At 32.1% G+C, this 27,842-nt stretch overlaps 1 long non-coding RNA gene across 1 annotated transcript in view; it reads right to left on the bottom strand.

Moving 5' to 3' along the window:
• LOC148279876 (uncharacterized) overlaps nt 1-27,842 on the bottom strand; it is a 457,924-nt gene that overhangs the window by 45,275 nt on the left and 384,807 nt on the right. Inside the window, exon 7 of the long non-coding RNA XR_015822763.1 lies at nt 25,013-25,054. This is a non-coding gene — a long non-coding RNA (uncharacterized LOC148279876). The remainder of the gene's footprint in view (nt 1-25,012; nt 25,055-27,842) is intronic.

The following is a 27,842-nucleotide window of genomic DNA, read 5'->3' as shown; positions in this document are numbered from 1 at the left end:
GATGTTAAAGAGCTAAAACCTTTATTGTTGTGAAGATATTCATCTGACTGAGTTATTTCACATACTAGGCAACGCCTGAAAACAATTTTTTAATTTTTAAACTTCTCCTTGGACCAGTTGGTTTCGTTACAATATTTAAGTTTGTCCAAATGGTGAATGTTACACAGTGTGTAAAGTGGTCACTTAAACCAGCCAATGGCAGGTCATAAGCCCTGTAAATGCCGAGACTTCCATATTCCATTATTTAAGGTACTCTCCATCCCTGTTGAAATTTGTTAATCTTAATGACTCCCGAGGTGGTGAAATCCAGTCTTTTGTCTACGAACATTTGGACAAACTCAAATATTATAATGTAAAATTCTTTGTTGGCAAAGCCTAAATTGCAAGAGGTATCTTGTTGTAATAGTTTGAGGAAAAATAATAGTTATTTTTTTGCAGTCTAGAGACTTGTAAGATAATAAAATCACATTTTTTAATATTTCGTATGAATCAAAAATAAAACATATGTTTATGGGAGTTTCACAAAACTAGTTGAAATAAATTATTATGATAAAAATAAAACTTTGTTATTAGTGTGACACAATTTTTAGTTGCGTTCTTGTGATTTACTCAAATATTTTACATTTTGGAACGAGTTGTAAAAAAATAAAAAAGAATCGAGTTGTGGTAGAACGAGGTTTGAACCTCTGATCCATAAATTGGCGACAGCTCAACTGGTGTTGAGTTAAAAAAAAGTTTGATTCTGAATGCGATCTCTTAGACGAATGTGTGGGAAATCAATGTATGACAGGGTTACGAATGATGAAATCAGGCGAGCGTGTAAATCTGAGTCAAGTATAATTGATTAGATTAAGAAAATGTCAGAATGTATGCCAGAATAGACGTGTGTGGCGGTCGATTCTCTCTGCCTACCCCTAATGGGAAATGGCGTGATAGTAGTAGTAGTCTGAATGGAAAGTTCAAACATTCTGCACAAACCCATGCGTCTTTTTTATGTACGGACATCGCACAACCGATAAAATAGTCATATAATTAAATAAAAAATATTTTTCAAAACCAAATTAAGATACTTATTTTATTTCAATTATTTATTGACATAATACTAGCGATAAAAAATAATAGCGATAGAATTTTAATAAATCAGCAGATATAATTAAAAAACTCACCCTTATTAGCCCCCTTAGTCGGACCCTGTACATTGAGATAAAACAATATATATTTTTTATATAATAGAATCTTCTCTTACATTACACCGCCAACATATGTTTCAATAATTTGTCTCGCTCTGTTCCACTGAAATAATGCGTATTGTATCTTTTTCAACATATTTTTTAATGTAATTACACTTAATATATTTAGTTTTATATAAATTATCCTTACACTGTGTTATCAGTTATCAGTTATCAGTTACCAGTCTGAAGATGCCCATAAGAGGGTGAAAGCGCTAATTGGTCAAAATAAATATGTGGAAGTGTACCAAGTATTTTTTAAATTAATAACTTAATTGTAAATATAAGTCACTTATTTGTTTTTAAATTTGTATAAACCACTTAATTTTTTAAAATTACACTTCGACCGGTTTCGAGGTTACTACCTCATCGTCAGGAATTTAACTAACTTATAAGTTACACAAATAAGTGTAAAATGTCATACCACGAAGTGAAAAATGTTTTTGATAACAATAATAGTAAATAAAAGTTATTACATCAAATTAAGATACTGTCATTTTAAGCATTATGTGAGTTTAATTAAAAAAATATTATGAACACAAGATTATTATATCGAAACACGATGTGATATCGAGCCTAATACCTTAGCAATTTGTAGCGGCTGTTACCTGCAACAATAAGCAAATAATAAACTGTTCAATGCTTCTCCCATAAAACGGCGGTAACAGTTTAGTACTGGAAACCGATACATTATAATGGCGGTGCATTATTACTCCGACAACATAGGCCGAACGTAACAATAAATGGTGAACCATTACTGCCTTTTAATGACTCGTAATTCCGCCTTACACATGCAAACGAAATAGGCAAACAAAGCCTTCTGAGAAGATTACCTGACCGTATAAAACACGTTAAAACTGCCCCTTTGTAAGATAAACGGAGTAATTTCATGAAAATACAATATCAAAAAATGTAAACATACAAATGGATAAAATAATATAAGTTTTAATATTTTCCCATCTGACTAATAATAAACCTTCGTTCAACGCAAATAATACTATAAATAAACGTTAAAGAACAATATTTTGAGTTTGTAGAAATTTTTGTAGACAAGGACTGGATTCAACTCCCTGGGGAGCTGTTTATATTAACAAATTACAACAGAGATGAAGAACATTTAAGAGAAGGCAATATAGAAGTCCAGGCATCTACATGGCTCATGTACTGTCAATGGCTGGTTTAATTGGCCACTTTACACACTGTGTAACATTCACCATTCTGCCCATATTTGAACATCTATATTCCTTCAATTCTTTCATCTATTGATGTTTGTGAAGTATAAGAGCTGAAACCTTTATTTATGCGGGTGAGTTTCATCTAATTGAATTATTTCACCTGCATACTAGGCAACGCCTGAAAATGTTATTTTTTCCATTTCTATACTTCTTCATGGATCAGGTGGATTTATTAATAATATTTTGAGTTTGTCCAAATTTTTGTAGACTGGATTCAACTCCCCAGGATTGAAAAAAGAAAATTTTCAGGCGTTGCCTAGTATGTGGGTGAAATAATTCAATTAGATTAATTTCACCCGCATAAATAAAGGTTTCAGCTCTTTAACTTCACAAACATCAACAGATAAAAGAGTTGAAGGAATATAGATGTTCAAATATGGGCAGAATGGTAAATGTTACACAGTGTGTAAACTGGCTAATTAAACCAGCCATTGACAGTTCATGAGCCCTGTAGATGCCTGGACTTCTATATTACCTTCTCTTAAATGTTCTTCATCTCTGTTGTAATTTGTTAATATAAACGTTTAAGGGTCAGATATTAGAAACATCAATTCGCATTATTCTAACAAAAGCATATATTACAGATAATTTAATTATATACGGATGGTGATGAAGATAATACAGTGCAGTGGTTAAATTGACAAATTGAAACTTTTTTAATCCCGAGAGAAATTAATGCGGGCACTTATTTAAAAACACACGCAAGTGCCTTTTTTGTCATGCTCCGTGTGCCTGTTAAATACATTTGATCAGAAAATCCTTTTATAATCACATACTCTAAATGCGCACGGATCAATGAGTGGATCAAGTCAAATAGGTTAATATTGATTTCCTGATTGTGAAATTTGGTCCACATGTCTATATGAATCGGTTATGTTTTTTTTACTCTATATTGCTCATTATGTTTAAGATTATAATCAGGGTAGTTAGATAAATTTCGTTTTTATTTATTTATTATATATACGGCCTAAGCCAATAACAACAGTTACATGAAGAAACGTAAATCCAAGAAACTGAACAAAAAGAACATAAAACTATTTAGCAAAGACAAACAAGGGAAAAACAATAATTGTATGCAATATATTCATAAAAACGAAAGACCTAAGACTTCGAGCTAAAACATGCCAATCTAACTTCATTCCACACTGTTTAGTCGCGAAGAGATCTACAAAAAGCCGGAAGATCTATCCCAAAAAATTCCAAGTCATGTGATGAATTGACTAATCTACACATTCTGGACATTGCGGCATAAAAACCAAAGTTGCTCTTAGAAGATTTTATAAATAGCCGATTTTGACTTCTGGTGACACGGTTGGGAACATGAAAAGAAATTGATTGCAACAGAGATGGGACATCACTTAAAGCATTAAGCATTTTGAAAATGCATATAAGGTCCATCTCAGTTCTACGTCTCTCCAATGAAGACAGATTAAGAGATTGCTCTATTTCAAAAAAGGAATAATAACCCCTTTGCAATCCGAGCAACCATGCCACTTTTCTTAGAAAACGGTGTTGGACAGACTCGATATAGTCAATATGAGTCCTGTAGAATGGAGATGGGGTCGAAGTAGTGAGCAATAAAGAGTTTTGATGGTATTAATATTTTTGGAGTCCGTCGTCACTCTATTGATAAAACCGAGAAGTTTGAGAGATTTGTCTACAATATTATCAATGTGTACACGATAGGAGAGTTTTTATTGTCTTATTATGTTAACTATGTTAAATAACTAATTTAAGGCATGTTTCACTTATTGTAAAATGTTTTCCTCGGCACGGGACACCCTAGTGAGGGAACATTATTCCATATAAAAAAAATAATACAAACATTGTAAAAGAATAAATAAAATAAACTTTAATTTCCACGGTTTGTTTGCGTACATGTGCGATTATTTTATTAGCCAATTTCTTTATTATAGTTTTTGGTTAAATCAAGATTAAAATGCATACCTACGAGTACGTACATGAAATCAGTTTGAATCTAGTTCAAAAACTTTTAAAGTAAATGCAGTACAGTTTCCAGTAGCGATCAGCGAATGTATATTATTTTCTATGCGATTCTCCTGCCCGTTATTTTTTATCTCGATAGAAACTTTTCGTTACTTTCCTCGGATAACTAGGAATAGCTTATCCGCTATCTGACTGGGAGCTGGGAGGGTCGCAGAGTGTTCTAGGTCCTTGTGTATATAGAACTAATAGTGAAAAGAAATATTCGCATAATCGATTACTAAAAATTATCGAATGATTCAAAATCGGTTGTGGTAGCGGCAGCGAGGTTTTTTCCAATAGCGATGCGTAAGCTGGTTCCCGATAGTAGGTACATAAAATTTTCATTGTAACAGCGCAAAATTGGAATGAAAAGGAAAAGATTGAAATGGACTGACTATTTTAGTTGAGTTTCAAAGCGGACACTGACCCCAGGTGACAAAATAATAAATAAAATAGTTTTCGAAACTTCATACAGGTTCGAAAGGGAAAGTATTGAAACTGGCGAGAGAAAGTGAGACAGGTATAGGATTTATTTACACTGTGACGCATTATCAAATGGCCTAACCACCCAGAGTATACACAAAACCCGCACGACTTTTGCTCAAAGGTATGACTTCTTTATCGCACTGAGCGAATTTAATATTTTGAAAAAGCTTATAAGTTCTCAAGAACAAAACCTATTTTCAAGAGGTTCAGGACTGGATTTTCCTTGGCGGGAGGGATTTGAGGAGGAAACTCCTGGAAGATTATTTTTAATATTTGAGGTTGTTTTGGCCAGATCAAATGTTTGTCTTTGTTTGTTCTTTTTACATTGATGTACCAAGTGTTGTATTTAAATGATGTTTCTTTTTTGTATAATATTTGTTGTACAATGTTGTTTAAGCTCATTATTCCTCCCAACTCAACACGTAACTTCGGTCCCATGGAGTTAAAACTTACATCTCAAAAATTGTAAATTAAATACAGTAGTATGAACAAATAAATAAAGACGACAGTTTTAATGAATATAATAACAATATTAGAAAAAAAAGATATGAGAAATATTTAAAAAAGATATATGCATGAAAGTTAAGTCAATGTAAAATGAATTAAAAATACTTACATATGCTATAAATAAAAAATATTTTTGTAAAGGTACAATATTTTTGAATAAAACTTTAAAAAAAGTTAATTTTAACATTATCATAATGCCAGTAAAAAAATTAAGATAAGACTCCCATTTTGAAAGAAAGCGAAGTCACAATATTCAATCTTATATAAGGTGGTAGAAAAATATAGTGAAAAGGAAAAAAAAAATTTTAACTCAATGTCAAGGAAAATGTGTTGAATAATTTATAAATTAAATAAAAGTGTTAAGAATAACAATAATAATATGAAATAATAGATATAATACATAGTTTTAAACGTAATGTAGAAAAAAGAAACGCAAAAAAAAAAATTAAAAAAAAAATATTCGCGCAGCAATCTCATACAGTACTACAGTAGTCTCTTCTATTTATTGATGATCATCTAAATTGTGGCCTTTGTTTTGAAAAAGTAAATATGTTCGTTTAAAACGTTAAAGACACTTACGGAAAACGTCTCTGAGCAAACTCCGTACGGATTTCCAGTATTGAGTAATTTAGGTAACGCGAAAATTTCGTAATATTATTTTATTTGACAATTTAGTCTGTATTACTTGACGGGCAGTTTAACTCATCACGTAATGCAGACTGTAAATATAAGTTAGAAGTTAATGAAAAAAAAGCAGATAGCTGCTAAACTGCTGATAAAAGATCCATATTATGTTATACCTTTGATCGAATAATTATGCCATTAAAACAATCGATTATCAAAACTTGCTATACGCGCATCACTAATCGAAAGGTCGCATTAGCAGGAGCAGATCGAATCTACTAATATGTGCCCGGCTACGCTGCAGTTGGAGCATTGGTTCTCGAATTGGTTAAACTTTAAAGTTTAGCAAAAAGCTCTAATTAATGTACGCTATGCGGCTGGTCTAATGCAGCTACAGTGCAATATATCACTACTAAAATTAACATGGTATTTTAGATATAAAATTAATATTATAAATACGAGCTTTTATGTATCCAAAGAATGAACGAAACAATTTAAAAATCCTTCTAAAAACGTCCGAAATTTTCCAAAACGATTTTATTTGATTTCATAATCCTTCGTTTATGCGTCCGTCCATACAATTGAACTTTCCAAATATTTCCAAAAAAAATTAAGATCCTCAAATTCACTGATAAAAATAGTGTTTTTGTGAAAATAGCAATAAGAAAATATCACGTTTTTATTACATTCTTAAAGTAATAAAATTCTATAAAATACTGTACGGTAATAAAAAAAAATTGATTACTTTTAGTAGCATAAAAAATACTTTTTAATTTGTTATTTGGAATTCCCGCAAAAACGGTCATTTCATAGGCCAAGCTCCTAATACGTCACGATTCATGTTTATTTGTTCCTCGCCATTGAAATTTGTGTAAAACAATTTCACAAATCTTGACGTCACAACAAGCAAAGCCAAACACGTCGCGTTTTTCTACGAACGTATTTTTATCGAATTTCTTTTTTAAATTTATGTATGAAAACATTTGTAGACAGAGATGTAGATAGATATGGCAGTCTCTTAAGGACGAGACAGATGCAAGACCTTGAACTGATAGATGACTCTGTGTACCTCGGCTCGCTTATCTCCAACAACGGCAGTTGGAGACCTCAGATTGGTCGCAGGATTCAAATGCCCAAAGAAGCAACGAACTGTTTAGAAACGATTTGGCGAGATCGAGGTATATCAATAAACACAAAAAAGCGGTTGATGGAAGCCTTGGCATTCTCCGTTTTCCTATATGGGGCTGAAACGTGGTTTTCATTTGGTATTCAGTTTAAAAACTCTCCTGAAAGTCAGTTGGTTCGTGACATTTAAAGTTTTTAAACTGTCCTTAATTATGTATGAAAATAAAACCGGAATAGTGTTTGCGACTCGATGGCTACTCTCAGGTAAAAACCCCGGGTATCGAGGGGAAATACGTCCAACTCCTACTGTACAGGATCACAGCTTTGATTCCTGATAAAGCTAAATTAAAATATAGACTGGAGAACATGATACTCTATTAACCATATGAGATGCATGTACTTTGGAATGCGAATAGTTTTTCTTTTATTGTTTGAGTGAATTATTTAAATGTTATCATATGTCATTGTTTATTTTATATGTATAACCACATCCTTCTTACTATTGAAGCGGGATCTGCGAATTATGGCCACGTTCCTAATTTGGAACATAAACTGTATTCTTTCACTGTTATACTAGGAAAATTAGAATAATGTGAATGTACTGATAATGTTTATTTGATTGATCACAAATTGCCAAAACTGTAGTGAGGGGTACAATAAAAGGTATTAAAGCCTCTATGATTTGTTATTTTTGCGGTTTGAAATTTTCGCTAAATTGGTTCAAAGAACATTAAAGTGAATACGCGAAGCAGAAGAAATACACTATTATTATAACGGATAATTTAAATAGCGCCATTTTCATAATATTATACCTAAAGGGCGCTTTACATAGTGATTCTAAAGATAAATAAATTTAATTGAAGCTTTTTGATTTGTAATTTCATTAAAAACGGATTTGATCAAATGAAACAAACTAAGCAATTAAATATAACTGAACTCTTTCAACTAGAATCATTAAAATTTTTCCATAAATTAGCCACTAATGTAATTGTAGACGAAGAACTAAAACTTGTAAAAAATTGTAGTCAACATGGATATAATACGAGAATATCAGACAAATACCATATACAACTTTCCAAAACAAGACAAGGACAATCAAGACTAATGTACCAGGGACTGAAATTATACAATAAACTACCAAACAAAACTAAACAAAAGACTCAGACAAACTTTTCAAAAGATGTAAAAAATATTATTTTGAACAACAGAGTACGAATGAAAAATGTTTATATTATTTTTTGTAAAATGAATATAATAATTTTAATTGGCTTTAGCATTGTTATTATTTTTCTACTTATTTTGTTTATGTAATAGCTGTAAAAATCCCAAATAAACTAAAATAAAATAAAAATAAAATAATCCGTAAGGGTTTAAAAATAAATTTTCAAATTAAAAAAAATAAAAAATTTAGAGAACAAGTGGGTTTTAAGTTTTTTTCCGTAACATCAGTTCACTCTCACAGCCTCGCACTTCTGCTAGGAGAGCATCCCATGCCATGTGGCCTGCGACTTCGTTATAAACATATTTAGGAAAGGGGTGGGCGCTTTCATTAATTAATTTTCCCCAAATTCCCAAATTACTCAAAAGGATGCCTTATCACGGTAGATTAAAAGCACTAGGACTTACATCATTGGACGAACGACGGAGGAGAGGGGACTTGATTAAAACTTATAAGATACTCAATAATTACTATGACTGCCCCCTGCATGAGATGTATCAATTAAATCCCAACACAAATTTACGGGGTCATAGCTGGAAGCTCTATCGTCCCCAATTCCACCTCAATTCCAAGAAAAACTTCCTTTCTAGCGGGGTAGTTTCAGACTGGAATAAATTACAAAGTCTAGTTGTCCATTCTATTTTGGTTAACCAGTTCAAAAATAGATTGGATGCTTTTTTGAAGGAAGAAGAACGCAGACAAAAAGCAGTACACAAGATATAGGCGCATCAGCAAAGGCTGCCTGCCTATAACAAATAATAATAATAAATATTCATATGTTACAAAAAAAATAAAGAACTATTTACCAGTGAAGTAAAGTTATAACTTAAATACAGTAAAAGAGGAAAGAAATTATCTGAAAGGCAATAAACCCGCCCTTCTATATTATTAATAAAATAATATTAAAATATATATATAAATAAAAAGAAGTACTCAACATATTGTTGAATGAGTAAATTGACTTTGAATATGTAAACAAGATTATTATAAATGAATTCGTGAGTTGAAATTTATGTAGGTGCCTAATCAAGAATCCTTTGGTAGGATTGTAGGATACTATAAAGCATAAGACCGCTACAGGAGTGCTCGTAAGTTCACGGAGCTTTTACAAAGCAGGAGTTGTGAGACCAATGGCGAACTCCCTACCGGGTCACGTGTGTGGGAAGGTAGGGGGGGTAATTCACTATGTGCACATCATAAATAATTCATAAGTGACCCCAATATGGCGAACAAAGGGAATAGAAAATGTGTACAGAGATGAGGACGGACGCAACTACTGCTAGGATCATGGTAACCAATGCTGAAAAGGACATTTAAAAGTTCTAAAGGATTATATTATGACGTCACATGAGGGTGCGGGTTGTGAAACACAGAGAGAATGTTCTAGAAAATTCTCTGAATTCAAAACTATATTCAGTTGGTTATATTATTTATTATTTGATAGTGTTTTTTATGTCCACAATATGTATTACTTGAATGGAACTTTAATAGCATCATTTCCGTTACATTAATACATCAAAGGCGCTTTACAAAGTGATTATATATTTATTTTAATTTTATCATTATGTTTTTTTTTTTTTTTAAATCAACAGTTTAACAAACGTATTTATAGTAAACTAACAGATATAGTGTATAAACTCAGAACTAATAACAGATTTCCACAAAGTATACAAAGTTAGTAAAGAAAATATATTATATATTAAATAAATACATTTAAGTTTATACATATAAAAATGTTATTTTAATGTTTTCGTAAATATTTATCTGACAGAGTGATGTTTGTGTAATATATATCTTTAAATTACTTGGAATTTAAATAAACGTAATAACAAAATAGTTTATGTTGTAACTTTTGCTGTTGGCAATGTGTGTGAATAAAAAATAAAAATTGGGTCGGTGTAAATAAAAATTGAAGTAAAATATTTATCTAATTTTGTGCAACCTATTTTGTCCACATTCAAGGAAATGCTAAAATTATTTATGTATCTTAAGAGGTAAAATATGGGAGTACACTTTTTGCTGTTTTGATGTTAAAAATGAAGAAATTATGGCAATAAGCTAATTTATACGTAAATAAAACACCCATCCATTTTCACGAATAACAAACAAATCATTTTTGATTATCATTGTTCAATAAGTCCGCTTATATTCACTACATATTGTCACACACATACAATACTCACACATCCATATTCGAATACACACATCCTCACCCACCCTTACATGTACAATAATAAGACTAATACACTAAAACAAGACGTATGGTCTGATTGGCTGGGGAAGCTGCACTAAAACGACTATGGCTTCAGCAGCTATAGCTCAAAAATCAGTGATAAGAGTTATATTTAAAAAAACATACCGATACCCGAGTGATTCGCTCTTCAAAGAATTTCAAGTGCTGGATATTCGTCAACAGTACATATTGAGGTCAGTAGCGGTCACACATCTCAACAGAGAAAAATATGCAAGGGTTTGTCATGTTCATAATACTAGACACTCCAATAAGGATCTGATTCTACAAAGGGAGTTAATACTTTTTTGGCTCAAAGGCAGCAATATTATATAGGCCCGAGGGTATATAACCTTATCCCAGATTCGTGGAAATGTGGTGGGATTGCCAGGCTGAGGAAGGTGTTGACTGCATTTTTAATCCATATTGGTCGGAGGGAGTCAGAGAAATTGTTGTCCGATGTAGAAGGACGTAAGCTTGTTTCTTGTTTTACTAGTAATGACCTAGGACTTAGGATATAGAGATTTTGGTATTATTTATGTTTTCTCTAGATATTTATTGTTTACTTTTAAGACTGAAAAATCACATATAATAATACAACTGTAATCACTTTTTAATATTATTATAAAATACATCATTAATTGCCTTAGAACGGGGAAGCTATCCCTAGTTAGGCAGTTTAGATGAACCAACAGCAAAAAAAATTATATACGTTTACTTTTACTACTTAATTAATTTGTTTTATAAATAATCACTTGTAAATCGCTGTAATAAATATGTAAAAAATAAATAAATAAAAAATATTTAAAAAAGTACCGCATAAATATTATTATGTTTTAATAAAAGTTATCCTCATATTCAGACACATTTTATATATACATTTTTACCGACTTATTGAAACCATTGAAAAAATTATATAATGTCTTTTTATTTTTATAAAAAAAAAAATTAAAAAATCTTTTTCAAGTTAAAATAAAAATCACTTTGTTTTAATTAAAAAACATATTTTGTCGCAGACGTGCTATTTAAATATGTAATATTTTTTTACATTGACGTTTCTTCAAATATTGAAATTATCTGATTTGGTTCAGAAGTTATTATGTTTTGGAAGTAGGAGTGAAAAAAACTTGATTCCCGAATACTTCATGAAATGTGACGTTTTGGTTTATTTGTTGAGATACAGATTTAACTTAAAACATAAATTCATCATGGATAACTTTTATAAAGGACACTATTACCTTGCGACTATGAATAAAAACTGTTAATGTTTTAATTAGAACAAAGCAATTAAGGATAAAAGAACATTACATGGATTCGTGGATATAATGAACACATTAATAAAAGTAAGGCTGACATAACTGTTAATGAAATTCACCATTAATATAAACTAACTTAACCTAACCCTAAACATTGTACGTTGGTGGTATTAGCAAAAATACATGAAATAACAAAGAGTTCGCGTGATAAAAAGCACTAATGTTAATCAATTGAAAATAATTAAAAATTGATCGCAACGAAGAAATAGTTAAATTACATTTAACCACGAGAAAAAAAATACTCAAGGTTATCGGCATATTTAATTCCCCCAATATAAAACCAAGCTGCTATTTTCCCACAATCAATCAAAAACAAGAAACTATTTATGAATTCTGACATTTCGAGATGAAATAAATGAAACTTGTACGACGGAGTTAGGTAGAAATAGTATGCGTTCCTATATTATATACGGTGTATCGCAGGGGTCGAATTTGGGTCCCTCATAGCCATAATAATGCGGCAGTTTCTTCAAACGTCATTTCTTATTCATAAGCGTGAATAATGAACGAAAGCTAGTTCCAAACACGCGCCGAGCAGTAAACATTGAAATTAGTTTGATATTAATATTACGGTTTTACGAACGACGTTATTGAATAAAATCTCATTTGTTTGAAGAAGAAAGAAAAGTACTATTTGACTGGTTACTTTAATTAAGCGGCATTAAAGGTTTATTGAAAACACTTCATTTTAAAAGGAAAAACTGTATTTTGTTTGATTCTCCGCGAGTCATGTTGTATGGAATAATAATAATAATGGTTTATTAACAAAAATTACAAATTCTTTATCTACTACATACATATTTATGAAATAGATTTATCTGGATTATGTCTAGTCTGCCTAACTAGGTACAACCTGTTTTAAGGCAGCCATTTTTATGGCAAAATAAACAATAACATTACTACCTACTAGTTAATTTATTATGAAGTTATACAATATATATTTAAGAATGTTTTTTAGTAAGTTTTCCGATTTTTTCAACCTATTACAACCTTAGAGTGTATAGATGTATATATTCTAAGATTACAACAGAAATGAAAAACATTTAAGAGAATGTAATATAGAAGTCTGGGCATCTACAGGGCTTATGACCTGTCAATGACTGGTTTAAGTGGCTACTTAACACACTGTGTAATATTCACCATTCTGCCCATATTTGAACATCTATATTCCTTCAGGTCTTTCATCTTTTGATGTTTGTGAAGTTAAAGAGCTTGACAGGTCATAAGCCCTGTAGATGCCCAGATTTCTAGATTACCTTCTCTCAAATGTTCTTCATCTCTGTTGTAATATGTTAATATAAACCGCTCCCCAGGGAGTTAAATCCAGTCCTTGTCTACAAAAATTTGGACAAACTCAAAATATTGTTCATTATTATTGTTATTATTTAACAACAAGATTGTAACAAAATCCGCAAAATCAACAAAAAGAAAAACTATAAATAAGTTAAGTATTCTAAAAGGTTACCAAATAAATTTCTTGATGTCGAAATGATTAGAAATATGGTTAAGCTTAAAATAAGCTATGATTGTAAATTTTAAAAAAGGGAAAGAAATGGATCGAGAAACACAAAATATTTAAATAACAGCGTTTGACATTTGAAATGGACGTCATTAGTGAAACACTAATATGGTAATTATACCACATTCAACACGAAATATTATGTACGAGTACAAGGGGTTAAACAGTTATTATGCAAAGTTGGGGATGAAAAGTATGAGAGCCACCTCCCTACCTGTGTTATGTAAACAAGGGGTGATTTGGTATAAATCTATGTTACTAAATATAAAAGATAATTACGTATCGAAAACAGGTGTACACAAATGGCCACAATATTTTGAATATGTAATTCTTTATTATGGTAATAAAAGATTGCTATCTAGCTATATTCCGTGTCCAGACGAATGAATAATACAGTTCCGTCTGTTAAATATAACCGGTATCCTGGACAAGTGTTTTCGACTCGACGGCTACTCTCAGGTAAAATTTATGAAAAAGAAAACTAGTAGAAAAAAGCATGTCTCGTAGTGCAGTGGTTAGGTGTTCGCCTACTATGCTCGATACCCTGGGTACGTATTCTGATAAAAAGTGAAATTTTATCTTAAATTCGTCAGAAGTCCTGTGTTGAGTTAAGACGATATATAATAATTGATGAACACTATTTATTTAAAAAAAATCGTTATTTTTAAACCTGTGTCGAATGTCTTGTATATTATTAGTAATATTTCAAGAATTAAGTTTGTCGTCAAACATTTTACTAATTGTTTTTAAATGTTAGTTCATTATTATTATTATTATGGATAACTTATATAGATCCATTTTCGTAATAAAATACCTCAAGGGCGCTTTACAGTGATTCTATTTTTAAATAAATTTAATTGAAGCTTTTAAATTTGTAATTTAATTAAACCAATTTATTTTGTTGTCACATGCTACGGATTTATTCAAATGATTTAGAGAACAAGTGGGTTTTTAGTTTTTTTCGAAACATCACTTCACTTTCACAGCCTCACACCTCTGCTGGGAGAGCATCCAATGCCATAGAGCCTGCGACCATGTCATATATAATTACTTACAGATTTTCTTATGTCAGTGCATGTAAGAGTTGCCTACTAAAAGCATGTGGTTTCAAATCGGCATGTTGGCTATATATTTTTGTGCAACAACTATGGTGAAGGTGTATAGTGAGTTTCGCATGTTGGTTTAATTGGTGACCTAACGAATAGACAGATACATCTCAAAACTGGTAGACATTTAAAAGTCGGTAAGTGGTTATATACAAATATGTTATAACACTCAGCATTGTTCATTGTTTGTAAACCATAGTAAATAAATAAATTGTTATGTGTCCTCGGCACGGGCTACCCTAGTGAGAACACATTATTGTATTTTATTTTTATTTATTTAACACTTTTTATACAGTTTATAAACATACAAGGGCGGGCATATTGCCTCTAGGCGATTTCTTCCTACCTATCCAAAAATCATTTTGTGAAAATTACAAGTACATGGACACATTGAATCTTACAATTTTATACAAAAATTAAAAACAAATATTAACAAAATAAAAATACACAAAAAAATTACACGATACTAGAAATAGAGGAAAGGGAATGGGAAGGAAAGAAGAAGGATAAAGAAACAACTTAAATATTAAGTGACATTTCAATCATGACTTAAATGTAAATAAAGAAGGGGCGTCTCTAACATTAGTGGGTAGATTATTCCACAATCGAGCGGCTACTACTGTGAAAGAGGAGGCAAGAAAATTGGAGCGATGACAGGGTATTAAAAGGGTTCTCTCGTTACTAGAACGAAGAGATAGTCCGTGTTGTGATAGAGGTTGGAAGAGCTCTCTCAGATAAATAGGCGGAGTGGGATTATTTAAAATATTGAGAAGAAGTGATAGAATGTGCATGTTTCTTCTATGCCTGATACTGAGCCAGTGTAGTTGCGTGCGATATTCGGTTATGTGGTCGAATTTGCGAAGATCAAAGATATAACGAATACAAATATTCTGCAATCGTTCTAACTTATCAAGTAATTCAGAGTTAGCATCTGGATAACATACATCCGCATAGTCAAGGAGTGGAAGAAGTAAGCTCTGGACTAATGTTTGCTTAACATTAATTGGCAAGAAATTCTGTAATATTTTAAGTGAGGACAAACTGCTATAAAGTTTACGACTAACTTCGTTAACCTTATCGTGCCACCCAAAATGCTTATGAATGATACCTAAGTTTTTGACTGAAGTCGTGAATGAAATATCTGTACCATCAATTTTGAAAAGAGGTTGTGGGGAAAAATTCACTTTTTAATACATTGTTTAATATTACATAAAATGCAAAAAAAATAAATAATTGTGATTACTATTTCCATATTTTACCATTAGAAATACATCGTGGGAGTAAACAGGTGATCGGCTAGGGTAAGTTAAGGTTGGACCCTGATACGAAAAACGATTAAAGGATATCGGGTGTAATTTATTCATCAAAAAATATCTACATTTAAATGTACGAAAACAACAAGAATGTGATTTTTCTAACCGTACGCGCGCGCTACGAGAAAGGTGGATTTTGTTATCTGCAAAACAAGGAAAACAGTAAAAAACCAATATTAGTTTTGAGCAAAGGATCAGAAGGGCAAATAAATAAGGGTGGCTTACCGCTGAAAACAACTCGAGGAACAAATATAATCGTGGTCAGGAAACGTTGTAATGTTATTTGAACAAAAAATATCGGGACTATCGATGAATAGGACTAGAAGAAACAAATACATTGTTCGGTGTGACCCTTCCTCGCCTGATTTTTAAAGAAATGAAAAAAACTAATCTGAGTAAAAACCAACAGTCAGATTCAGTCAACCAAACCTCAAGCCCTTGGCGCTACATACGAAGCAATGCAGAATTTTTAAAGAGGATATTAAAAAAAAAAAATGAAATTATTTATTAATCCTTACGGATTATTTCATACATTTTGCAAAAATAATACGTCATTTTTTATTTATACTCTGTTGTGGATAGTTATATTTTTTACACCTTTTGAAAAGTTTGTCTGTGTCTTTTGTTTAGTTTTGTCTAGTAGTTTATTGTATGATTTCAGTCCCTGATTTATTAGTCTTGTTTTGGAATGTTGTATGTGATATTGTTCTGATATTCTTGTATTATGTTCATGTTTGTTACAATTATTTTCAAGTTTTAGTTCTTTGTCTACAATGATATCAGTGGCTAACCTATGAATAAATTTTAAAGATTTTAGTTGGAAAAGTTAATTAACATTTAATTGTTTAGTTTTTTTAAAGAGTTCTTAAGTTGGTGTTAAATAAGGGAGGTCTTATAATAGCTTAGATATTTTATTTTGCTGTCTTTGTAGTCTGTTTATGTCATTTTGGTTTCCTGTTCCTCATACTTGTTGCATAAAACGTATTTTAGATTTGACATAGGCTTCACACATTAGAATTTTTTCTGTTTTCGGAACAAAGTTTTTGATTTTTGAAAAAAGACTCGATAATGTTGCTATTTTGCTAATTAAATTATAGATGTGAGCTGTCCATGTCAATTGTCTGTTTATTATTAGTTTGAAATATTTAATATGTTCAATTTCAATTAGTCGTTCTTCATAAGTAAGCACGCCAATTTGCAAGTTTTGAGCCCTGTTTGAATTCGATAATTAATCACTGTTTTAGTTCGTTTTATGCCTAGATTTCGGTATTATTGTCTCAAAAGAGTTTATATTATAGTTAATTATATTATTGAAAAAAATAACGATTCATTTGGCGCTTGCAAAAATGCGTAATATTTTATTATGTTGCGCTCTTCGGGCATTTAGTTGCAAAATATCAGTAGCTACTTTTATAACTGTAATAAATACCCGCGTACTGAGAACTCTTTACAACTCCTTGGTGTGAAGTAGACTCGAGAGTGGCTCGATGATTTAGGGGCCACATGAACTGAAGTACTCTCTTATAATAGAGAAAATCTCAAAGAAGTTTCTGAGATATCTCTACATAAGAGAGTGCAGGTATTATCCTTGGCTCTATCCGACCAAGTTTCTCCAGGGTATGCTTGGCTACAACAGTTAAGAAACTAGAAGGAATGCATATTTGACTACATATTTTTATCGATTGTTGCGCGGTATGGTCGATACTTCTGAGATTATGTAGAGCATTGCTTTTTATGTTCCTGATAATTACCTAAGACAGCGTCAGCATAGATTGTTTCATATTCCAATAAACCGCCGATCAACCTGCCGATGGTTATGCTTGTTGGAAGGGCTACAGCTATGCTGAACAACATCGCTATAGATGTTTATCTGTTACATGTATCCGAAGGGGTTTTCCGGAGCAGGATTCTCCTAGTACTTTGACAAAAGTCTCTTTAATGTATTTTTTTTCTTGTTACAATATGTAGGTTTTAAATTTTAGATTGGTATGTGTGTGTTATTTTTTAAATAAATTAATTGAATTTTATACGGGTGCGAATCTTGCACTTTACCAAAACTCAAAACATAACACTTCAGAGAGCTGCTTTTTTTTTTTTTAATAAAAGAAATATATGCGTTCTTATGATTTACCCAAATATTTAATTTTGAGGGCCATTTTCAACGAGTTGTAAATAACTCACTATTAGAAAATGGAATCGAGTTGGGGAAGAGTGGGATTCGAACCACGGACCTTTGATCCGTAAGTCCGAGACACTAGCCACAGAACTTTTAATTTTATAACCACATTGAAGTCTGAGAGCGGACGTAGCAGTCTTCTATAACGAGCGTCTTAAATGTGCTGCAGCAGACCTAGCTTGGACACGTACTGCGGATAACTTAAGAGAGTCATAACCCAAGTCACTTCTTTTTACGCCTGAGAGCTCCCGCTGTCCCAGAAGACTGTAGAAAAAAGTCTGTCGGCGAACTTCAGGGCGTGGGATTGATATGGGAGGAGGCGATAGTGTTTGCTGACGATAGGGTTCCCTGGAGACGCCTGGTGATGTCCAGGTGCTCAACTTAGAAGCGAATGTAGTAAAAGAAAAGATTCAAATCTTAGATACATAAATAATTATCGGTCATGGTTTTTTGGTTCGTGTAGGGTAAACGGCATTTGCTTTGGAAAAAAATAAAGCTTTGTGTTTTTTCAAAGTGCCAATCGGGGAGAAAGGGTTAAATGTGCGCTGGACCGCGATGTTTATTCGATTATGCGATTATCGGAATAAAAGGTCGTATTTCATTTTAAGGTAGAGGAAACAGAGATGACTGTGATATAATACGAGGAAACATTTGTAATAATATTGGATTTTCGGGATTTTACGGTCCCGCTGAAAATTATTGCTGATTTTCTCATGAACGAGTTTTTACATTAGTTCATTCACATTTGAGGGGATAATGACAAGAGTTTGAAGCACCCAACGCAATCAATCAAATTCTCAAATATGATCGGAGGTTTCTCTTAAATCAATCAATCAGAATTATCTTCGATATTGTGAGCAATATTAACATTGTAGAAGAATGTATTACTTGATTTAAATTATTTATTTACAATTCTCGATGGAATTCCATTGTAATGATGTGATAACTTACTTAAATGTTAATAATAAAAAATACTTGGTACATTTCCACTTATTTGTTCGACCAATTAGCGCTTTTACCATGTGGCGCCTCCGTCATAAACAATCCTCAAGGACCTACCGAGGAGCGAAACCACGCAAGCGAACGCAGCTCGTTAAGTTACCAGCCTGCGGTTCGATACCCAGCCGGAAGTAGAGGGCGACAAGAACAAAGGCTATAAAAGGCGCGAAGTTCAAGGCCCGTCCTTCTCTCCTTGTCCGAAACTCAACTGCAGTGCTTCCTCACATAAAATTAGTCTTCTATAAAACACGTGTTAGATATAAATTCGAAGTAAGTTAGATTTTATTGAACGTGTAATAAAATATCTTTGTATTACACGCCAGTTTTCTTATAAAATAAATAGTGTTATCCATGTAAGTAAGCCGTTCTTATTTCTTGTGTGATAATATATATGTGAATCCTTTTCCCCGCCACCTTCTGAAAAGAACGTAGTAGGGTGTTGAGCGAGAGGCCATAAGGCACCGACGGGACCGATTGCAGGCTCCAGCAGGGACGCGAGGCCCCGAGCGGACGGATGCAGGTAAAAAGGAAGATTGCCTAATCCTACCTCACGCACACGCCTGTGCGTATAAAAGTTACACACGGCGTGTACAGAGAGACCCCGACAGGTAAGCCAAACGCCACATCCAACCACAACCCTCTAACGGGCATCTTCAGACTGGTGAATATTATACAGTATAAGAATAATATATATCAAACTAAATATTATCTTAAGTGTAGGAAAATTTTTTGAAAAGTTGAAAGAGATACAATACGCAGTATTTCAATGGGTGGGAGAATTTATTGAAACATGTGTTGGTGGTGTACCATACGAGAGGATTCTATTATATGAAAAACATTTATTGTTTTATTACAATGTACAGGGTCCAACTAAGGGGGCTAATAAGGGTGAATTTTTAAATTCAATTTGCTGATTTATTAAAATTCTATCGCTATTTTCATTTATCATATTTATTTCTAAAATTTCTAATCTATCTAACTTTGGAAGTATATATCCTATATTAATTAAGTAAATCTAAGTTATTACATCATTATAATCTACAACATTAATTTTTTAATCGCGCACGGCATTTCTAATGTTTTTATTTTTTATTTTTTATTTTTTTATTATGTCTTTAAATAGTACAAACATAATAAATGAATGTCCTAATATTAACTTATTTCTGATTTTTATTATTAAAACATATACTAATTATTAACATTTTTCAAACGATATACGTACACTTAAAAAGAAAACTTCTATAAAGCTAACACGAAAATTTATCTGCTAAACACAAGTTTTTTTAATTGACATTTAAATGAAATAATATTTTTTTGCTCTCTTATTTCCAATGGTATTTCCTTATAATATAACTGTACAGCTCGGTGCATCAATGCGTTCTGTGTACTTGTTTTTCCTACGGAATGGTAGTCTTACTTCATGTTTATTTCTTGTTTTATATCCGTGTTCACATTGATTAGAAAAAACCTTTTGAGTCAACTCTTTTGAGGTATAACCATTAATCATTTTATGAACAAAAAACATTACATTAAAATATATTAGTTGACGTACTGTCATAATTTTTGCTTGTTTCAGCATCAACTTTATTCTGGTGAATTTTTTTTTTCAAAATTACTCTCATAGCCCTATTCTGCAGAACAGTAAGTTTATTTTTTTCCCCTTCAGTTGCCAAAAACAAAATACTACTACATTACTATTACAGTTTAAATGACATAACAAAACATACATAGATGTTTATTTATTTTTTATTCGTTTAATGGTGTTCTTCATATTATAATTATTATACTATAAGCTTTAGTTTTCAGGTAAAAAATTAAGATAAGATGCTTGCGAGACTTTTGATTGTGTAATACAAAAATGTTGTTTCAATACAAAAAACCTTTTTCAGAAAAAGGTACTAAATAATAGATGAGAAAAAAAATTAGAAGCATTAACAGCTATCAAAGTAGACAGTACCGATTCGGGATCATGCAGGTATATGATGACGTCACGGGTCGTTTGGCGCTTGCTTGTGGGAAAATGATTCAAAGGGAAACGCGCGGGTGTTTAGAAAAAGGCGCCAATCTCTAACGAGGCGGACGTTTTCCCGCCAAAACTATTTTCAGACTCATATGGCGTAGGTACCAAGTATACCACCAGACAAAATACAAAACACAAAATGAAAAATGCACTTAAATGATCAAGTAAGAAAAAAACATGGTCAATCTGCTTGATTAAAAACGGGTTTTTGAATAGTTAAGATGATCACCTTGCCTTGCTTTAACGGATGATCAAGATATTCAGCATTTGTTTTACCGATGCAGTATCTTAAGCGTCAGTTGCGGATAAGATTTTGATGATGAGATTGATATTTTATTAATTATTTTGTACAAATTACAACAGAGGTGGAAAAGCTTTTTAAATAAGGAAAAAATATGGAAGTCGAAGCATAACATAATCACAAGTGGCCACTTTACACACAATGTAACATTAACCATTTTTCCTATGCTTAAACATCCATATTAAACATAAATTCTTCTATATTGTAGCAACAATTCACCGACAGTGTATACTTGCAATGCCGTATTGAATAGACTCATGAGCTCGGCAATAATTATTCCCACATATCGAATATATTTAATGTAGGGTATTGTTACAACAGAACAAACCTTTTGAATTTTTTCAAAGATCGAGAATGGTAATTATATTTATTTATTTATACATTTCATAATATAAAGAAAAGGCTGGATATTATTATTATTTTTATTATGGATAACTTGTATAGCGCCATTTTCATAGTATAATATCTCAAGGGCGCTTGACAAAGTGATTATATAAAGATATATATTGAATTTTAACTTTTTTAATTTAAGAAAAACAATGTACTTTGTCACCACATGCTAAGGATTTATTCAAATGATTTAGAGAACAAGTGGGTTTTAAGTTTCTTCCGAAACATCATTTCACTCTCACAGTTTCAGACCTCTGCTGGAAGAGCATTCCATGCCGTAGGGCCTGCGACCGCAAATGCGCGTTCGCTGAATTTAGTGCGCTGTTTGCGTATAGGTATAATAACTTTTCCTTTCGACGTAGATGTCGCTGATCTAAGCGTAAGACGTCTGTCAGCTAGTTCATCCGGAATACAGAGTTCCCCTAGATATTCTGGAGCAGAGGTGTGCAGTGATTCATACATAAGCCAACAGAGTTTGTATTTAACCCTTTGTGGAAAACGTAGCCAGTGTAATTCCCGAAGTAGTGGAGTGATATGACTGAACTAAGAGAATCCAAAAATAAGTCTCGCTGCGGCATTCAATACAGATTGTTGGCGACTCATTATATTAATTGGTAGATATGGTCCTTAGGAAGCTATCAAGATAGATTGTCTACAAAATATTGGACATACTGAAAATATTGCCGATTAAACCAACTGGTATAAAAAAAGGACAGTAAAGTGTTTTCAAGCGCTGCCCAGTAGGTGAAATATTTCAGACAGATGAATCTCACCCACATCAATGAAGGTTTCAGCTCCTTTACTTTACGAAAGTCAACAAATGAATAAATGAAAGAAATATGGATATTCGAACATAGGTAAAAGGGTGAAGTGTATAATGTGGCCACTTATCTGAATCTGAAATTAATTTGCTTTTTCAATTAATCTTAAACTGGAACATTTATAGGCGATTGCTTCAATCAACAGTGTTCGAAGTCAAAAGTGATAATATTTTTAATATAATCGCTAAAAATTGGAAAAAAATCATTTGCCAACGCTTACAGCAAAACCAAACGGACCATCCTTAGCCGAGCTCCGAGAGCAACTGGCGTACGGTAGCAGTGGTACAGGCTGGCTTGCGTCATGCGTGAAATTTTTTCTCACGCTCACGATCTTGACTGAGACGTAAATAATGTTTGTCAATCAAACAATCTTATATTCGGTACTCTTTTACTTCATACGCCGCCACATCGGTAATCTTTTGATTTTTAAGGTATTTATCTCCAGTTTCCGACAAAATGCGTTTTTTCGTCCAATAAGTACCTATATCGAGGCTTTACTGACATTCAAACAAGTTCCGAGATAATCGCATTTAAAGTTATTTAATTCTTTCAATGCAATATTTCTCCCCCAATTTTCTTTTTTTTTTTTTAAAAAGCTTCGAAAGAATTATCTTTATTCTAGGTCTATACCTATCATAAAATTTAAAACCAACATCTAGCACCTATTAAAAAAATTAATATATATATATAAAGACTGTGGAATTAATGCGTCTCCATATATTTTTTTATAATAATTTACCAGTACATCAACGTATAACAAAAGTAATACAGAAAATCTTAACCAAAAATTTTAAGATATTATATTCAATGGATACCAGCTACAGATCACTGATCGTAATTGAGTGTTAAGAAGTTTCTTTCGTGATTTTATTTGATTTCTAAAAAAAGTCAGTTAGGTAACTGTCTCGTCCATTCTGATTGGTTGGAAAGTAGGAACGAGTTAAAAATAGAACAAGCGAAAAGTTGTGATTGGTCGAGAGGATGAAATTGCGGCACAAATGATCAGCAAACACTAACGATTTACTCGGAACAATTTAAAGAGAAAAAATAGTACAGTTTCTTAATCAATTCTGTGAAGTCCGACAACCTAAATCGGATCACTTAAGTCATAGATAGGCCATTTTCACACCACAGCAAAAATCCACCCGACCCGATAAAATAACAAATATGGTGGCTTTATTTGATTTATTTAACACTTTATATACATGTACATTAGAGTGGGCCGATTATGTATGAAGTTTTTTTTTTTAAGATATCAAAATGAAAAGGAGTACATAGAGTTGCATTTTGGATCACATTGAACGTAAAAATTATTTAAAAAAATATTCCAAACTATTTTTGGCCCTCGACCGAGGTTCGAAGTTTATAACTGTTTGGGTATTTTGTTAATTATCGATATTGATAAAATTATTTTTTTGTTAGTAAAGATATAACTTAATCACATTACAAATATGAACACGTTTTAAAACTACCGAAATGCAAAAAGTTTACGCTCCGCAAAACTGATTCCGTTGAGCGCCTGACTAATATTGACAATAACAATGCGTCTGACTAACTTGCAAAACTCCAATCTTCAAAAATAAAATTTTTACAAGAGGGTTAAAAAAAATATTTTTGGAGATTGAAGTTTTGCAAGTTAGCCAGACGAATGGCCCATTTATTACAAAACAAAGTGCAACTCATGAACTTAGATGCTTATTTAATCAAGTTTAATTTACATAATAAAATTTAATTGGACTGATTTTCTTACTTACATACGAAATGACAGCCGGTTTAACGCAAAAATTGTCTTTTTTGAAAACTTCACGCTCTGGTTGAGGGCCAAAAGAAGTATAAAATATTTAAAAAAATATTTTTTTGCATTCCGAGTAATCCAAAATGCAATTTTTTAGACCCATTTTATTAAAAATTTTAGAAAAAAAATATCGGCCTACCCTAATGTACATAAAAGGGCGGGCATATTGCCTTAAGGCAATTTCTTCCTACCAAACCAAATCGTTCTGTTTGAGAACATAAGAAGTATACGAAGAAGTATATTTTAAAAATGATTTTATTTTATTTTAATATCATTTAAACACTTAGCTTCATTGCCAAATTATAGCAAGATGTAAATGGGGGCTAGATTTCTTTTCATGCTGCAAGCTGCATGCTGTAGCTGCAAGACGTGCTGGAATCTAACTCCCATCTGTTATAATCGAAATACATCATGATTGAAAACGAGGAACAAGAATTTCAATCGCCCATGCGCCCTTAGCTGCAAAACGTGTTGGGATATATTTTTATTGTACGGCACCCTTAAGGTGATTTTCACAAAAATGGCGGTAAATAAATAAATTATTTAACTATACTAAAAATGACAGTAAAAAGTGACCAAAAAGTGACCATAAACAGTGTTAAATTAAAAACTTACCGCGTATGGTTTTCACGTTAGTTGATCAGGCTTGCTATTGGTCTGAAAAAAATAGAAAAATAATTATTTAGTAACCATTGAATAGAATTAGAATAGCTGGCTGGGGGTGCGGCATCCATTTTCAGGCCGCTCATTATTTCACAGAAATTATTATTGAGAATAATGTTTCGGCGCCCTCCAACATACCCGTTAGAACAGCTGTCCCAATACATGAAGGTGCTGGATAAGAGACAACTGTACCAATAAGGAGAGGTCTCAGAAAAATGTCCGTACGAGGTTTTTGCAGAGCACAAATTATGTCATCCCCAAAACCCGCACGACTTTTGCTCAGAGACATCTTTCATTTATCGCACCGAGTGTTCATTGTTTTGGAAGAACGTTTTAAGCTCTCAAGGACAAAAAATATTTTTGAGAAAGGAGTTAAGGACTGGATGTTCCTTAGTGGGAGGGATTTGAGTGGGAAACTCTTTGATAATTTTCCGAATGCTTGAGTTAACTGTTTACTATATTGATGTGCAAAATATATGTTTTTAAAAATATTTTCGATAATTATTTTATGTTTCTAATCCTATATTTGTGGTGATGTACTCATGTGTCTGTGTCATTTAATTGCTCGTCCCATCTCAAAACAGGACTTTTAGTCCTATGGAGTTGGGACTTATTGTCTCAAATAATGTACAATAAACTTATATATGTAAATAAATGAAAAAAAAACAAATAAAAACAAAATAAAATTAAAAGGAGTGTTCTTCAAACGATGGGTCGCAATCCTCAGGGGGCCACACTTTACAGATAATGCTAGGTTTCGAACTGAGAATGTCTAAAAACTTTGATAGTACAAATGTAATCAAGTGGAGTACTCAGATATAGTCTCCGTATTATAAAATACCCATTTAACTTCTTCAAAATACGGTGATTTCTAGGACACATTATAAATAGATAGAAATGTTAAGTAAAATAAATAAAAACAGCTTTCTTTTTAATAACTTATTTTGCATTTTTTCTACCGACCGGTTTTAAAGCTATGCAAGCGGTTTTTTTTTACTCGTAAAGGGGTTGCGAATTCAAAAAGGGTGAAAAACACTGATTTTAGGCATCTGAAAAAACCTTTAACTGATTTCAAAAGCTATAACTTATTTTAAGAGAAGCTGAAGGGGTCGCTGGAAGTATCCCTTAGAGTAATAAATTCCCAAAAACAGCAATAAAAGGGCTCTGAATAATTTTGAATCGTTTAATTGGAGAGATTAATTAATTAATTTAGCCTAATTTTGGTTTCTATTTTCAGTAAAGTTATTTATGACGCTCTGTTTAGTTAAATACAAACAGTAAAACTTTCCTGTTTTGTAAATTTGGTATTAGATTAGACTCCTTAACACTTTTAGCATCGGGATAATACATTTTCGGCATTTAGATGCTGAGTTATACTCAAAACCTTATGGTATCTTTAAATCTGTTTTGGTGTGTTAATGTATCATAAAGTTTGCTTTTTTTGGGTGTTTTAACATTTGAATGCATGTTTTTTTGTGTTACATTAAAAAAAATGGTATAATTTAAGGTGTAGTTTTTAGGAAAAGTAATAAAATAATCCTGAAGTCATGCAATAATTCACTACTGTTTTATTGAATTTAAAAATGACAGGCGCCGTGGCACAGTTGTTAAGACATCTAACTGTAAAATTAGCCTCGCGGGGTCCAAGATTTTTTCTCAATTGGTCTGGGTGTTGTGATATATTATTCATAATTTTCTTCCGTATCCTATCTCACATCTGCTGACAAGCTTTTAATGAAGAGGCTTAGCGGTTTTTTTTTTAAATAAAAAAAGATTGTTTCAAAAAAGTAAATATATGAATACTAACGTTTTTGCCTCACATTTTGTTTTTTGACGCCTTTTAAAAAACTGTAAATAACTGTTTGAATATAAAACTTTGCAAATCTCCAGAAATTACAAATACGATGAAAGAATTGAAGGGACATAGATGTTAAAATATGGGCAAAATGGTGAATGTTACACAATGTGTAAAGTGGTCACTTAAACCAGCCATTGACGGGTTATAAGTTCTGAAAATGCCTAGATTTCTATATTACCTTCTGTAAAATGTTTTTTATCTCTGTTGTAATATGTTTGAATAAAAAGTGTTTAAATAAATAAATAAATTGTTGAAGTATAACGGAGTGACCGTATTTCAATAGACACTGAGAATTGAATTCTTTCAGTATTAACATATTTTTGTTGAAAATACAAAAGAAAACTTGTTAAACACAATTTAAATTAAGTTCGTTTCAATTCATAGCGATACAAAAGGAGACGTGATTGAAATAATAGGCTTTTGCGGTAAATGTAGTCTGTCCACGTACAAATTATTGGCTTGCTGCAAAAAACCACCAAGAAAAAAATTGTTTAAAACTCAGGGCTTCTCATTCTTATTTTGAAAAATAGAGGTCAGTACTACATAGGCTCCTGACGTCATTGTGACCTATATACACATATATGTATATATATATATATACATTGTGAATTGTGACGGGTCCCCGAAAATGAGTTCTCGCCCCAGGCTCAGGTCTTTAAAGGCTACTGAGCAAAGGACGAGTGCTCTCATATTGGTAAATATACCCCTCTTAGCCCAGGGCCCCGATTACAATCGCAAGTTAAGAGAGTTAAAAAACCGATATTTATGTACGAAACTGTGTATATTTGTAAGAAAATTGAAAATTACTTCGTCGGTTACCTGTAACTGACCATGTTTTAAAAATAAATTGTATGCATATTTTATTAATCATATTTATTAAACAGTATTAAATGAATTAAATGATAATTTAACTTTCAAAAAATT

Source organism: Micrasema longulum, unplaced genomic scaffold (assembly GCF_059751315.1).
Source record: "Micrasema longulum isolate JH-2025_06_02 unplaced genomic scaffold, ASM5975131v1 h1tg000656l, whole genome shotgun sequence".
Lineage (NCBI taxonomy): Eukaryota > Metazoa > Arthropoda > Insecta > Trichoptera > Brachycentridae > Micrasema > Micrasema longulum.
This window is presented reverse-complemented; position numbering and strand designations above follow the sequence as displayed.